General features: G+C 34.1%; 1 protein-coding gene across 1 annotated transcript in view; it reads right to left on the bottom strand.

Moving 5' to 3' along the window:
* The window catches only part of LOC105096479 (cytochrome c oxidase subunit 7B2, mitochondrial), a 112815-nt gene that overhangs the window by 50632 nt on the left and 46506 nt on the right, over positions 1–15677 (bottom strand). The gene's annotated exons all lie outside the window — the stretch shown is intronic.

Here is a 15677-nt window from a genome sequence, read left to right as displayed (position 1 = left end):
GTGATCTCATTTATATGACATTCTAGAAGAAACAAAACTTATCTTTAGTGAAAGAAAACAGATCATTAGTCATCTGGGGCAGGGGATCAAAGACAGAAATTGACTGCAAAGGGTCACACGGGAACTTTTTGAGGTGATGGAAATTTTCTATATCTTCATTGTGGTGATGAGTATACAGATGTATACACTTATCAAAACTCCTCATACTGTACCCTTAACATGGGTGCACTTTATTATATATAAATTATACCTTATTAAATATGATTATGAAAGACATAAAGTAAAAAATAATACTGAATTTGACAAAATATAAAAAAGAATTTTGTTCAATGAAGGATACTATAAGCAAAGTTAAAAGATATTGAAGACCAGGAGGGATATTTGCAATGTCTAAAATTAACAAAGTATTAAGAATACACAAAGTATTGAGGCTATACAAGGAACTTACAAAAATTAATAAGGAAAAAACAAGAAACCCAAAAGAAAGAATGGACAAAGACTGCATGTTTGAAAAAGAGGCTCATCGTCACTACTAAAGTAACAAATTTCAAAATACCAGTTTTCAAAGTGACAAAAATCAAAAAGTTGAGTAGTACCAAATATTATAAAGTATAAAGGTGAAATTAAGCTGCCAGGTTTGCTGCTAGCCCCATAAATTGACTCTGAAAAGCAATCAGGAAGTACTTAGTGAAATTATATATGTGCATATGACCTACAAAACCCTCTTCTCGTAATACTAAGTGTTAATCATAGGAGATTAGATGACTAATATGTGGCATATGCATGAGATGAAACTCAAGGCAACAATCAAAAGAATAAAACTAGATGCACAGTAGAATTAATAAATCACAAGAAAACATAGTGTTGGGTAGAAGACCTATTAAACAGAGTAAGATGATTCATAATAATTTATGTAAACTAAAAATACATGAACACGTACATATACAGAATAACACTATATAATTTTCAACGATACATTCAACTCAAAGTCTAACATGTATATGAGTGGAGAGGAATGCCAGTGGAGATGAGGAACCAAGTAAAGTTAGTAATTATGAAAAAATAAAAGGATTTGCACAGATTGACATCAGAGAAGTATAATTAATTCTCTTCACATAAAGGAAAAAAAATGTATTTCATTCACGCTTCTCAACACTGTTGTAATGTTGGGTCCATATCCTTGTATCTGAGTTATTACTCTTTTCTCAAGTGATAGTCTAAACTATGAAGACAACAACAGTATTCTAAGCATGTGCTTCGGATTACTGTCTTTCTTCATATCAAAATGGATACAGCATTCTTAGGGGGAACGTCAAAGGATCATTTCATCAATACTTTTTCCCCTCTAAAGAGGATATTTTCATTTTTCATGGTATGTGACATACTGCCAAGACTCATCTTGTTTTAAAATGAGAAAATATGTCAAGAAGCATAATTCAGTTTAGATGAACATTATGAAGTAATTATATTTCTCATTTCATAACAATCAGTTGTTGACGGTGGAGTAAGGGTATCTTACATCGTCTAAGAATAATCTACAAATCTCTTGGAGATCTACTTTCTATCTCAGTTTGCACCCACTTTTATTCTTTTGCAAGAATTGTTAGTACCTTTATTTCCAAGTGCAATTTTTTTTCACGTAAAATTCTGTTGATAATAGCTTTATGAAAGTGTGTCATTCTGAAGCTCTTTCTCCAGTGGAGGAGATAAGACATATAAGAATAACTGTAAGAAAAGCAATGCATCATAAATGACACCCTTTCCTTTAGAGGATAAACAAATTATTAAAGAAGGGGATACGAAGGAACAAACAACATTTAAGTTGGAACTTGAAGTAAGGGAAATTCAGATATTCTAAGATGGAGGAGCAAGATATTCCAAATAAAGAGAACAAAAGGAGGTAGGAATCTAAAGAGTATATAAAGGAACTGCAAGTATTTCAGTTCACACAATACACTGTACCATGTGGGGAACCATATGAAATAAGATAGCAAAATTAAGTTGAAAGGCAGATCATAAATAAAGAATTTGAATTTTTATTACATACAATTTGGATAAAAGGTAACGGCGTATCAGAAACAACTTAGGAATATTAATCAGTTACATGGGATGAGCTTAGAGAAGAAATGAAATCAAATGAAATGGGGAGTTTGGTTAGAAAGCTATAACAACTTATCTCAAAGTTATCAAGAGATAAGGAGAGCTTGAAATAGGGGAGATGCTATGCAAATAGAAGAGGAACAATGCATATAGAAAAAATCTTCTAAGAAATGAAAAGCAATTGGGTGAAGGAGATTAAATTAATAAGTTAAAATAGTTTTTATTTTAGTCTAAGTGACTGGTGGTACACTTAATTCATTAGTGGGAAGAAGGAAAATGTAGAAGATGGGGTGTGAAAAAATATATATATATATTGGTCTCTGCCCCTAGTTCCTGCTAATATTTGGTCTTTTACCTCAGTTTCTAATACAGAACTTCTAAAACTCGTATTAGTTCCCTGAGTGATTGGAGAATATAACACAGATCCCCTTAGAATTTCCAGGGCGACAGAAACTCCTTTTGTTCTAATGAGGTGACTCTCTACGGGCTCCTGAATGGGGCCCTAGAAAGAGCAAGTCATGACTAGAAGCCTGGAACTTTCAACCCCACCCCTCCATTTTCCAGAGAGGAGACAGGGGCCAGAAAGTTGAGTTAATAATTGATCCTACCCGCATGATAAAGGCTCCATAAAAATCCCAAAAGTACAGGGTTGAGAAAGCTTCCAGGTTGGTGAACACATATACATGGCAGGAGGATGTCATACCCCAACTCCAGGAGACAGAAGCTCCTGCACCTGGGAACCTTTGAGGCTTGCCCTGTGCATCCTTTCATCTGGCTGTTCATTTGCATTCTTTAAAATATCCTTTATAATAAATTGAGAACAATAAGTAAACTATTTTCCTGGGTTCTATCAACCACTCTAAGTAAATTACTGAACATGAGGAGGGTGCCATGGGAACCTTTAATTTGTAGTCAAGTTGGACAGAAGTTGTGGGTGACCTGGATACCTACTTGCAACTGGCTTCTGATGTGGGGGGCAGTCCTGGGAACAGAGCCCTTAACCTGCGGGGTCTGTACTGACTTTGGTTAGTGTCAGAATTGAATTGAATTTCATCAACATCTGACAAGTTGATGTTGGAAAACTGGTTAGTGTGGGGGGAAAAACCCCAAACATTTGAAAGCCAGAGCAGTAACAGAGTAGTGAGGAAATAAAAGACTTTCCTTTCCAGACATTATGTTTAGCCAAAAATTAAAAAAAAAAATGTATTCCGGACTTGGTTTTAAATGTCTAAGATATCTTTAACAGGAAATGTTCAAGTAACAGTTGGATTACTTAAGGTAATGCTAGATGCTATAACAGAAAAACCTTGACATCTAAGTGGCTTAACAACATAAATGTTTATTTCCTCTTTGTGTAAAGCCTAGTAAGAGAGTAGGAGAGGGGAGGGAGTCTGCCCCACAGATATTTAAGTACTCTGGCTGAAAAATATCTATCATCTTTAATATATGGCTTCCACTGTTTCTCTAGGTAATGGAAGGCATATTCTTAAACTAGAGTAGAGTTCATCAGAAATGATGACACTCCAAAGGAGAAAGTACAGAAAGAATGGAGTCAAAAACCAGACTCCTAAAGATCACATACTTTTTTGAACTAAGTTTCAGAATGAGAAGTACGATTAAAAGGCTCAGTATCACAAAATCTAATGGAAGGGTCTGAAGAAAAAAGAGACAATAAACTGTATTAAATCCAAAGAGTGGGGCAAGGAAGATGAACAGAGAGAAAAACTATGGGAACTGATGACTATGAGACTACTATATCACTTTCTAATCGTGTGAATTTAATCACTTTGAGAGCAAAAACTATATGAAAAGGGATGAAAGAATAAGTGAACTGTAAGAAAGTTCAATCCATGTAGATATTAATGTTTATAGGTAACAGTAATTTAAGAAGAAAGGTTCATGTACCAGAATGCTGAATGCTGAAGTATATGATGGGTTACAAAGAATGCTGTTCAACTGGCAAACTGGAATTCTATGAAAATATTTCAAATTTGAAGATTAAAAATCCAATTCAAAAGAAGAGTATAAATACGTAGCTAAAAACTGTAGGATTGACAAGCAAGGTCACAGAGAAGGTTAAGAAGAAAAGAGTTGGGAGAATTACTGGAGTATGATGTTTAAGAAATCTAGAAAAAGGAAATCAAATGGACAACAACAAAATCCTCACAAAAATATGACTTCTTTATGAAGAAAATATTTAAATTATTGAAAGATAAAAAATAAAATATGAAAAGATACACATATTCTTGGATGGAAACATTCAACATCATAAAGATGACAATTCTTCCAAAATCAATCTTTAATGTGATACAATCCCAAATGTAAAATGTCAATAGATTTTGTTTTATTTTGGTTTATTTTGTAGAATTATATATGCTGATTCTAGGGCTTAGATGGTAAAACAAACACAAAAAGCTTGGAAATTTATTTTAAAAGGCTAGAGGAGTTCGAAATTTGTAGAAACTGACAGGTATATACAGAACAGATAAACAAGATTATACTGCATAGCACAGGGAAATATATACAAGATCTTATGGTAGCTCACGGTGAAAAAGTATGCAACAATGAATATATGTGTGTTCATGTATAACTGAAAAATTGTATTCTACACTGGAAATTGACACAACATTGTAAACTGACTGTAACTCAATAAAATAAAATAAAACAAAATAAAATAAAATGAAATAAAAAAGACAAGAAGAGAAATACGGGTGCAATGGCTCTCTCAAATGTTAAAACATTTATTTCAGCTACAGTAACTAAATCAGTGTAGTGCTTAAGCATGAATACAAAATGTCAATGGTATAAAAAACTCTGAAAATACACAACACATTTAGAAGTTGCATATATGATAAAAGTGGTATTGCAAATTTGTGTAAAAAAGATGGATTTTTCAATAAAAGATGTTAGGACAACTAGGTTACCAATTTATTGCCTTGATCATCTTTCTGTCACAAGTATTTTACTCTAATTATTCAACCAACCTTTCTCTTCTTCACATTGATTAGCACTTTGCCTCATCAGTCCAACAGGATAAATTCTCAATAAATCAAATATTTTAAGTACATGAAATGAACATTCATAAAATCACTAAAAGAAACCATGAGAAAATTTTTAAATAATCTCACCTAGAAGCCATTCTGTTCACCAAAAACAAACAGGTAAAAAAACATGACCTCACTTAAAAAATCATGAATGGTAAAATCCTACAGGAATAATATCAAAAGACAAACAAATTGAGAAAAATAATGGCAACTGGTATCACAGGCAGTATGTCAAGTCTTCAACTCCTTTGAGAAAAATCCCTTAAAAGAAATTTGCAAGTATATAAACTGGTAGTTCATAAAAATGAAAATATGAATGGTTCTTAAACACGAAAAAATTTTCAATCCTAATAAAAGAAATAAAACTCATAAGTATATTGAGAACATCGTTTTTTCCTGATAGGTTAGTAAAGACAAAAAATTGATAACACATTGTGTGGATGAGGATGGCGGTGTAAGGAAATGGGCGTTCTCACATACCGCTGGTGGGAATGTGTATGACAGTATAACTTAAAGGAAACTTTGGAAGCATCTATCAAAATTACAAATGCACATTTTTTTTTACCTTTCAGGTATACTTGCACACAGACATAAAAGGCTATTTGTTGCCACATTGTTTTATAGTATCAAAGTTAGCAAACCAAATGTTCTAGTGTGTCTATGATGAAAATGGATTGTTTTCAAAATCAGAAAAAAATGCAATAACTGTTTTAAGATACAACAATACACTCACACTAAGACGGCAGACCATTGGAGAATGGTTATGGAAGAATGGTCTGATGGTTGCATTTTGAGACAGTAAGCATGCCTAGTTCTCTTAGTGATTTAGAAGTGAAAAAAATGGCTTTCATTAGCGAAAAGAAAAACTGACTGCACAGGTTACAGCTTCGTAAAGAAAACTCAGTTACTAAACCAGCCCTTAAGCACCTTAGGTAATGTTAAGTCCACTTGTATCTTAGGCCATAAGCTTTTTCAAGAGCCTCTGAAAATGTGTGAGGTCTGAAAAAAATAAATATATTGACTAACTTAAGCATGAAAACTGCATAATTAAATTCATTTTACATAAATGTGTATACAATTTTGTATATCAATTAAACAAAAATTTAAATCACTTCATATTTATGTATAGCAACATTTAACTGCAATGTAAGTTCATTTTAACATGTTGGCTTCAGCGCAGGTCTGGGTTTCCAAAAGGAAGAGTATCTAAAGACCTTTAAAAGTCTCTGAGACTTACTTCAATGAAAAGGTCTTAGTTTAAAAACTATAGATAATTTTAAAATAATAATAAGTGGAAACAAAGTGTTCATCAACAGTGAATGGATAAACACAATGCAGTACACACATACAATGTAATACTATTTAGCCATAAGAAGATGGAAGTTCTGATCATGCTACCACACTGATGAACCTTGAAAATGGTATGCTAAGTGAAATAAGATGACATAAAAAGACAAATACTGTACGATTTTACTTATATAAAATATCTAGAATAGGCAAATTTATAGAGACAAAAAGCAGATTAGAGATCAGCAGGGTCTGGGGAGAACAAGGAGTTATGACTTAATGGGTTCAGAGTTTCTCTATGGAGCAAAGAAAAAATTTGGAAATAGTGGTGATGGTTGTACAATGGTGTGAATGTAATTAAAACCACTGAATTGTACACTTAAAAATGGAAAATTTTCTGTTATATATTTTACCCAGTAAAAAATGTTTTAAAATGAGGGAATGGAAAGTGGTTTATAACTTCTGACTGCTCTTTTAAAGATAATTTGTACTAAATTAGTTGATGAATTTGCTTCTTTTCTACCTGATTCTAAGCATCATAGAATGGTTCTGATAGTTTGTATCTGAAGCACTTCATTTCTGAGTCCAAATAAGTTTTAATTTTATTTCCTCAAGTTTTAGAACACGCTTAACTAACAACAACAAAAATACATTCCACTTGATAATATAATAATTTCATTTGCTGCTACTCTGAATGTTCACACCCATATGCCCATAAGCACACAAATTTATGTTAATTTCACAAATGCATGAATTTTCCTAGGCTGTCACAGAAATTAGATTATATAAAATATACAGCAATGAGATTTTACATATATATGTGTGTGTATGCATGTAACTCAATGCCCAGCACAGAATACTTGGTAATGCATAGTGGTACATATAGAACATAAACTATAGATAGAGCTCTATTTAGACCTACACAAATTTCAAAAAGTAGTGTGCAAATTCAAGATAAAGCTGTAAGTACTTTATTTTAGATACATCAATGTCTTAAATCCTCTTTTACAAAATTCTTTCTCCAGATTAATGGCTATTATGATGAAAGTGTCAATCTCTTCATCGTAAATTCAGCTATTGAAAAATACCTTTAACAGCTAAGATTTGAAACAGTCTTTTTTCAACAAAAGCATTAACTGGAAATTTGAGTTGTCTAGAATTTTCTGTATTCCATTAGTAACATAAAGTGGCCAATGACACAAAGTTAATATTAGAGTTCCATTACCAACAAATGTCTATAGTTTCTTCATCTTTATCCCTCAATAGTACTATAGAATGAGAAATATGCTGCAGAGTAGAAGTTTCCAAATGCAAAAAAAAAAAAAAAAAAAAAGATTCACTTATGATGACATTAAGGGAAAGAAGATAAGGATAGCATTTTACTAATGATGAAGAAAACTTTCAACAACTGGGTCACAAAGGACATTCAGCTCTACTTTTATCAAAGATCCAACTAAATAAGAATATTGCTCTCGAGGCATTCTATTTAGCCAAGTTTTTCCATATTGCAAATTAGTTATAGAAAATATCTGCACAACATTTTCCAAACATTCTATTTTTTAACAGATCATCTTTTCAATAATGCCCACTATTGGTCATTTGGTAACCATTCTTTACTGACACTTGAAGGCAGTGTGAGTTTAGCAGCAACCTTAGTTAGTTAGAAAAAGAGTTGAAATTTTTCAAATTGTTCTTGGCTTCCAATTCATATTGTATTAATCTGTTCAGGCCACTATAACAAAAAAAAAAACCCATAGACTGAGTTGCTTAACAAAATTTCTCACAGTTCTGGAGGCTGCAAAGTCAAAGATCAAAGTGCCCGCAAATTTGGTTCCTAGTGAGAGCTCAATTCTAGATTTGCAGTGTGTCCTAGCTTGCTGTGTCCTCACATAGGGCTCTAACCTCTTCCGCTTCTTATACTAATTACGTTGATAATTCTTATACCTCTACTACTATTCCCGTTATGCAGGCTCCACTCTCATGGTCTCATTTAAACTTAGTTACTTCCCAAAGGCCCCACCTCCTAATACCATCACATTAGAAGTTAGGGTTTCAACAAATGAATTTTAGATAAACATAAACATTCAGTCCACAATACATACTTTGAAATTATATTTAATTTGAAGTTAACATAACCATATTTCTAAATATCTTCACATTTAAAAAATTGTCACCCTTCATAATTTAACTGGATATTTTCGTATGTTCTCATATATTGGTATGCATCAGACTCACCTGGGGGAGCCCGTGCAACATAAAAGTGAGATCCAACCCAAACGTACAAGCATAAATAGAAAGTAATGAAAATAATTAACTTGGGTTTTCTATAGATGAGAACTATTGTCAGCAAAAAAAGAGGAATCTTCCTATATAAATAATCTAAAAAAGATATTGGGAAGTTAAAAAAATACCACTTTATATCAAACTCATTTGCAAATTCATAACTAATTCTTGATTATTATATGCCTTCAATCTCTCTTGGAAATCTAATTCAATCTTCAAGTCATATTCGTTAAACATTAATGGCTCACTACAATCATATATTTGTTTATAAAAATCAGAATATATACTTTTGGGAATAAGTTTCATCAACAGGATGAGATAGTGTTCTTAGAAAAGTAATGATGATTAAATATCCACAAAAGTTTTTGTAACATTCTGTTTTATGTGTTCCTATACTGCCTCATGCTGTTTGTTGCCACATCTCAGAAATACCAGACAGCAAGGTAGGGTTTGGAGAAGGACAATAATAATAACAGAGCACAGAACAGATTTATAAATGTAAAGATACAAAAGGTCAGAACTCCTCATTCTGAAAGACTGAGGTTGAAATAACTGAAATTGTTGTAAACAAAGGAGACATGGATAAGGTGAACGTGGGTATTTACTGAATTCTAGATGCCTAGGAGGTAAATCTAGAAAACAGTATACTCTTTGAAAGTACATTGCTGTCGCACAGATCAAGCAAAGCAACCTGCCAACTAAAGGCAAAATAGTTTCCAGAAAAATGTAAGTGAACTTACATATTCTAGATCAACATTAAACTATGAAGGAAAGTTAAAAGTCATTTAGGTCACATCTCTACTCTATGGCATTTGACATCAGACAAAATAATCATGCTTCTTCAGAGGCAGCACTTAAAAATTAAAAAAAAAAAAATCATGAACCAACTACCAACATGTCTTACATTAGAAATAATTTAGATAACTTGTAATTTTATAAGTGAACTAATATATTGGATATGAAAATGTAAAAAATGTAAACTTTTTTTAGAAAATGTCAAATTTCATTACATGCGGTAAACAGCGTCCCTCAAAGATGAAGAGTTCAGATAGCATACGGTCCTAGCAGCCAAAACCCCTTTTATCCATGTTGGCTGTTCTCTGTTCTTTCAGGAAGACTGGACTTGTGCCACAGGAGAGTACCTATAATTTTCTATCGGACCCTGGTGGTCATGCAGCAAAGTATAACTTGGTCCATTAATCCTGAGCAGAGTGAAAGTATGGAGTATTCTGCGATCGCACAAACATGCCTCGAAGCCTTATTGGTATTCATAGCTTCTCTCAAGTGTGTGGTAGACTGGAGATGGCCAGTCCTTATTATTCAAACCTGGATCACTGGCAGCTTTCCTCTCATTCATCTTCTGGGAAAACCCTGTGCCACAGTTAGAAGAAATAGTAATGTGCTCCAATTTCCTTCTGTTCGCTTATCCCAAGACTTGAGAATTCTGAATGGCATTTGGCCCAATCCCGGAAATTTTATTCCACATTGATTTTGCCTTTCCTGAGCTTTTTATTTTTATTTTTTCATTTCAAAATCTGTACCCTCAAAATCACCTCAAGATCAAGCACTGAAATCAGTGCCGATGTCCCCGGACCCTCTTCTTGAATCATGTTCTTTGAGGGTTTGGTACTTCTCAAAACATCGACTGATTAAAAATTTTTGGCTTTATTTTGAGACCATTTTCTCATTTTAACTCGTTTGAGTCTCTGTGTTTTAATAAATAGTATCTTTCTTAGGATCTGCGTCTGGCTTTCCTCACAGACCCCGCCGAGAGCCCGGAGTGGAGCAGCCTATTTCTGTGCTCTCCTGAGGAGGCTCATTCCCCAGCCCTCCCTCATCGTGCATTTGTTCCGGGCTGTCAGCTGCCTGATGTTTTGATGTCTCTCTCCATTAACTAACTCTTGCCTTTCAACCACCGTGCTTTCGGTTCTTGTTTACTGCCATCCTTGTCACAGTGCTTGGCTTACTCTTCCATGTCAACAGAATCCTTGGCAACTTCTTGTGTCATTTCTTGCCCCTCCTCCTCCACTTTCCAAAGATAGCCTGTCGGCAGTTCAAAGTATGGATTTTCTCTCTGGTCGCCTAGACTTGCTCAGTTTAATTATTAGTAAGAGGCAGAAGGCCGACACATAAAGGTAAGTAACCACCTACACTGTCACTGAAAAGGCACAGGATTAATTTCTATCCAGGGTGCCCGAAATCTCAGATGAGAGATTCATTTCTGATTTCAGAAATTGTAATATTTTTAGGTGAGCTTGATCAAATTGTAAATACTCTCTTCTGTTTACCCTTAGGCTTTTCTACACATACTACTGTGGTGTTTACCATATTATACATTCTATCTAACATTGTATTGCCATAATTAATTATAGTAAATATATAATATAAAAGTTAATTTTATGTTTCTGTGTCCCCAGGAGACTGTAAGCCATTTGCATAGGAATAGTGTTCTAGTCCTTATATTTTAGTGTCTATGGTCATACTTGATGACAGTAGGTCTAAATATATAGGTGTTGAGTTAACAGATACAAAATATAGGTGGAGAGGTGACAAATTTACACCACTGATTTCTAATGCATCTATTTCAACTCTAAGAAGTATCAGTTAGGAAACTGAGTCAGTTGATACAATCGAAAGCTCAAATAACAGTGGTTTGAGCACAATATGGTGAATTTTTCTTATATAATGAGAAGTCCCAGGTAAGGAAATTCCTGATATTGATTTGAAAGTTCAAGGATGTCATGGCTAACATCTCAGCAATATTCGAGGCCTTTCAAGGTGGCTGCTCCAGTTCCAGCCATCATGTGTACCTCCCAGGAATGAGGAGGAAAGAAAGGGCAAGAAGGAAGGTAAGACAACATCTTTATCAAGAAAGCCGACTTTTCCCAGAAATTCCATCAGATTTCTGTTTATATTTCATTGGACAGAATTATGGCCTATTGTCTCCCATAGCAACACGAAGGATGAGAAAACGGGGGGCTTGTGGGGTTTTTTCTTTTACTTGACTCCACAAGTAGGAAGATAAGAATGAATATTGAATAAGCCACAAGAAATTTCTGTCACAGAGGGGTACTGAGGAGTGCTGAGAAAGAGTCAATTTAAATGAAAATGTCAGTGTAAGTGAAAGAGAGCAAATGACATCAACTGATGGCTGCTTCACCATCTTGCCCAGTACTGGCTGACAGGAGTCAGACATTTTGGTCTATAAGCCTTAAAGCCTGACTGAGGCATGGGCTTCATGGGAATCTTAACACAAAATCTTTCTATTTTTCATTAAGTCCCTTTATGGGCTTCATCAAGAAAGTTTTCTTGAGCACTTTCTATATATCTGGCTCTGTGATACACTGAGTACTACAACATACTACTCGCCTGCGAGCTGCCCACCTTAATCTAATCTTTGCAACAACGGAAGTGAGCACAGGATCTTGTGGTAGTCCACTGAAGAAGCTCTTAACTCAGACTGGTGTGTGCTTGTGGAGGGAGAGTTCTGTCAGGGAAGGAGTGTCACAGAAGGAGAAAGTGGAGCTCACCAGATGAAGTGCAGAACAGGGTTACTGGCATAGAGCATCAGTGCATGAAGGCACAGGAAGGCAAAGAATGTACAAAGCATTCTGAGATTTGTCATTTTTTCAAGTGGTGCAAAGCACAGAATTCAAAGGGTGAGGACAATGGAAGTGAGACAAACTAGAAGAGAGGTAAGAAAAAGCAAAGGGTCTTTCTGAACAATGAGACAATGAATAATTTTAAGCTGGTATTAGTTCTATGTTTTAGGAAAATTATTTGGGTGCTACCGAGGACAGTTTATTGGAGACAGGTAACACTGGAGAGAGGGAATTCAGTTAAAGGAGTATTTCAATTGTTCAAATAAAAAATATGAAGGCTTAACCCAAAACAGTATCAGAGGATTTGGGGATAAAAAGAACTGGATTCCACAAACATTAAACAAGTCAAAGAACATAATCACCAAATGCTGTGTGTGTGTGCGTGTGTGGTAGGCAGGCAGGGGAATAAGTGTAGAGATGGGGCAGAAATGAGAGTAGAAAACTAAAATAACTCCCATTTCTTCACTTATTCATGGATTCAATAATGATGATTGAGATGATTTTCCTAAAGGTAGTGTGTGCTTGGGGTAGTGTGCTACATTAGTAAGACATAATAACCTGCAGCCCTGTTCATACTAATGTCTATACATCTGACCCAAGCACAGCAGGACGCAACTCCAACAATAAAGTCACTCAGCCATTGAGAAACCGAACAACATGCTCCTGAGTCACGGCTGAACAGCCTACTTCCTAGAGCAAATCTCAAGGACCAAAGGAATAATATGAAACCACAGATTTTCTTAGGCAAAGAACAAGCTTGTTCACACCATGTTTCCATGCTGAGTTATTTAGTAGCCTTCAAAATGACTTATTAAAGAAATGAAAAACTTACTACATCAGCCTCTATAGCAATTAAAGAATAAAATCTGGTATCTAAAATATGAGGGAAAATTCCTAAATCATAAAGAAAATGATGCAGTCTTCACAAAGTCAATCCAAGTAATTAGATACTTATATAAGAACAGCAAGGCACGTAGCAATAGACTGTGGTCCCAGCTCCAGAGAAAACCTGCACAAATGGTGAGCTGGAAGCATGCAACAGTTCCTAAAATTTGCATACTATTATCCTGTCTTTATATTATGCATAAAGGTGCCTTAAGGTTCACCACCCCAACAGTCCTCGTCACTGCTATTACCAGTTCAACCATGCTAATAACAAGGAATCTCGTAACACCACCTGGTTTGCAAAACTTGTATAGAAGAATGAATTTCCAAAGTAATTCTGGTTTCCAGATAAGAAGAGCATCTGTATTAAAAAATTCAGCTCTTCTTTTTCAAAAGACTAGTTTCCTCTGTGTTTGTGTATTGGAAGATTATTTGACCTTAAGGACGGTGAAATTGACATATTAGCAGAAATGAATAAGTACGATTAAAACAAATACAAAGCATAGTGGTTACAAGCTCAGTTAAAGTCAGAAAGACCTTGACTAGAATCTTGGCTTTTGAACTTACCCAGTTTCTTAGACTCTCTAAGCCTCATCAATAATATAAAAATAATATCACCTAGTTCACAGAATTGTTGTGAGAAGTAAATGTTCATGAGGCAACTGGCCCCAAATCTGGCAAAGAGTAAATGTTCAATATATATTAATATAAAGGATGAATTAATAACATTCTGCAAAGCAGTGATTTGCATCCTCTTTTTACAGGAGAAAAGATTAACTTCTCCAAGGTCACAATGCTAGTAAATTTGAAAACCAAATTCAAACACAGGTCTACCATGGTAGGTTCGCTACTCTGATATTTTTTTCATTCTATATTTTAGAAAACATCCTTTCAACAGGCTAGGATTTAATGTAATACTGTGCTGAGCTTATGGCTTCAGAAGTCAATGAAAGAGGGAACATACAGTAGAAAATGAAAGTAAAAGCATTCTACTCCAAACAGCTCAGTATGATAGCCCTACAAATGACCAAGTTTAGAATAGAACCTATAAGAAATGGTGTAAGAAATGGTTAAAACCATCAAGATAATTTAAGTGTAGAGAAGGGACAGTAGGGGGAAGTATAATTGCAATTATCAAATGTACAGAAATGTAGTTTAAAATATTACGCACACTTTCACTTTGCAAGGATGGTTTAATTATTCCCAAAGTACTAAATATTAAATGCAAGAAAAAATGACAGTTATAAAATAGGCACTCTTCTGCCAAGTTTGAATGAGAATTTATAGGAGTGGGGTGATTTCAGGAGATAGATGAGAGCTCTATTTATGACTCAAGGATGAATTATTGTATTTACATTGGCAAGTTCTGTGGTTATAGGGGGATTATTTTTTTCACACAATGAGTATTTCAAAACAAAATGTAATGTTTGAATTCTCATGTTTAATCATTAAAGTGCCCATATTACCAAAAAAGAAACTGTTCATAGTAATTTGCCACTTAACAAAGTTATTAACACCAAAGAATTTGATTATCCTGTACACTTTTATCTCAGTATATAATTTCATGCTTACCAAAGGATATATTATTGGTCATCAACTTGAACTGAAGGAGTTTAGGAATTAGTATTTCCAAATTCTACTTTCGAGCTAACCACTGATTCCAGATATAACCATAGATAAAGAAAAAATTAAATTCATTATTTCTAGATAGTTACACAGCACACTGACCAGGTCAATATAGTATAAAAAGAAGGCCTACATAATAGCAAAATGAAATGTTAAAAACAGTGTCCAAAATAGATAAGCAACAAGGGTATACTGCATAGCACAGGGAATTACAGCCATTATCTTGTAATAATTCATAAGAATATAATGTGCAAAAATACTGAATCACTAATCTGTACAACTGAAAATAACATAATATTATAAATTAGCTATATTTCAATAAAAAAGGAAAAGTATTCAATGAGTATTTTTAAAAATTAAATTAAAAAAAATAGTGCCTAAATTTCTCAAAAACATGATTATACAATCACACCAGGGGGCGCTCTTAACACTGAAATGATGAATGACATTTTAAAACACATGGTGGCCTCATCTGGCCAAAATGATTTTTCTAAGCAGGTATAATACTTGCAACAAATACTCATCTCTCCAAAATGTTTACTGGTAAGACACACATTTTCTTTTGCATCCAACTGCTTGCGTTGTTAAGACTATCAAGTTAGTCTTTTAAGTAAAACATTTTCGGCTGATAGAAAACATCTTATTTTGGAAACATTTGTCTATTTAGACTAGCATCTCTCTTATTCTTTCTGTGACTGGGCTAGTTTTGAATAATAAGTAGAATGCTTAAGAGTACAAAAATTTTAAAATGGTTTCCTTGTCAAGTTTTTACAAAATTTCTTTAGTTTTTTTGTTCTTTCATAAAAAGGAGGAGATTCTCAAAATTATCTAAAATTTCACTCACAGTGAA

Source organism: Camelus dromedarius, chromosome 1 (genome assembly GCF_036321535.1).
Source record: "Camelus dromedarius isolate mCamDro1 chromosome 1, mCamDro1.pat, whole genome shotgun sequence".
Taxonomy (NCBI): domain Eukaryota; kingdom Metazoa; phylum Chordata; class Mammalia; order Artiodactyla; family Camelidae; genus Camelus; species Camelus dromedarius.
The sequence above is the reverse complement of the archived record's forward strand: the minus strand, read 5'-3'. Positions and strand labels throughout refer to the sequence as shown.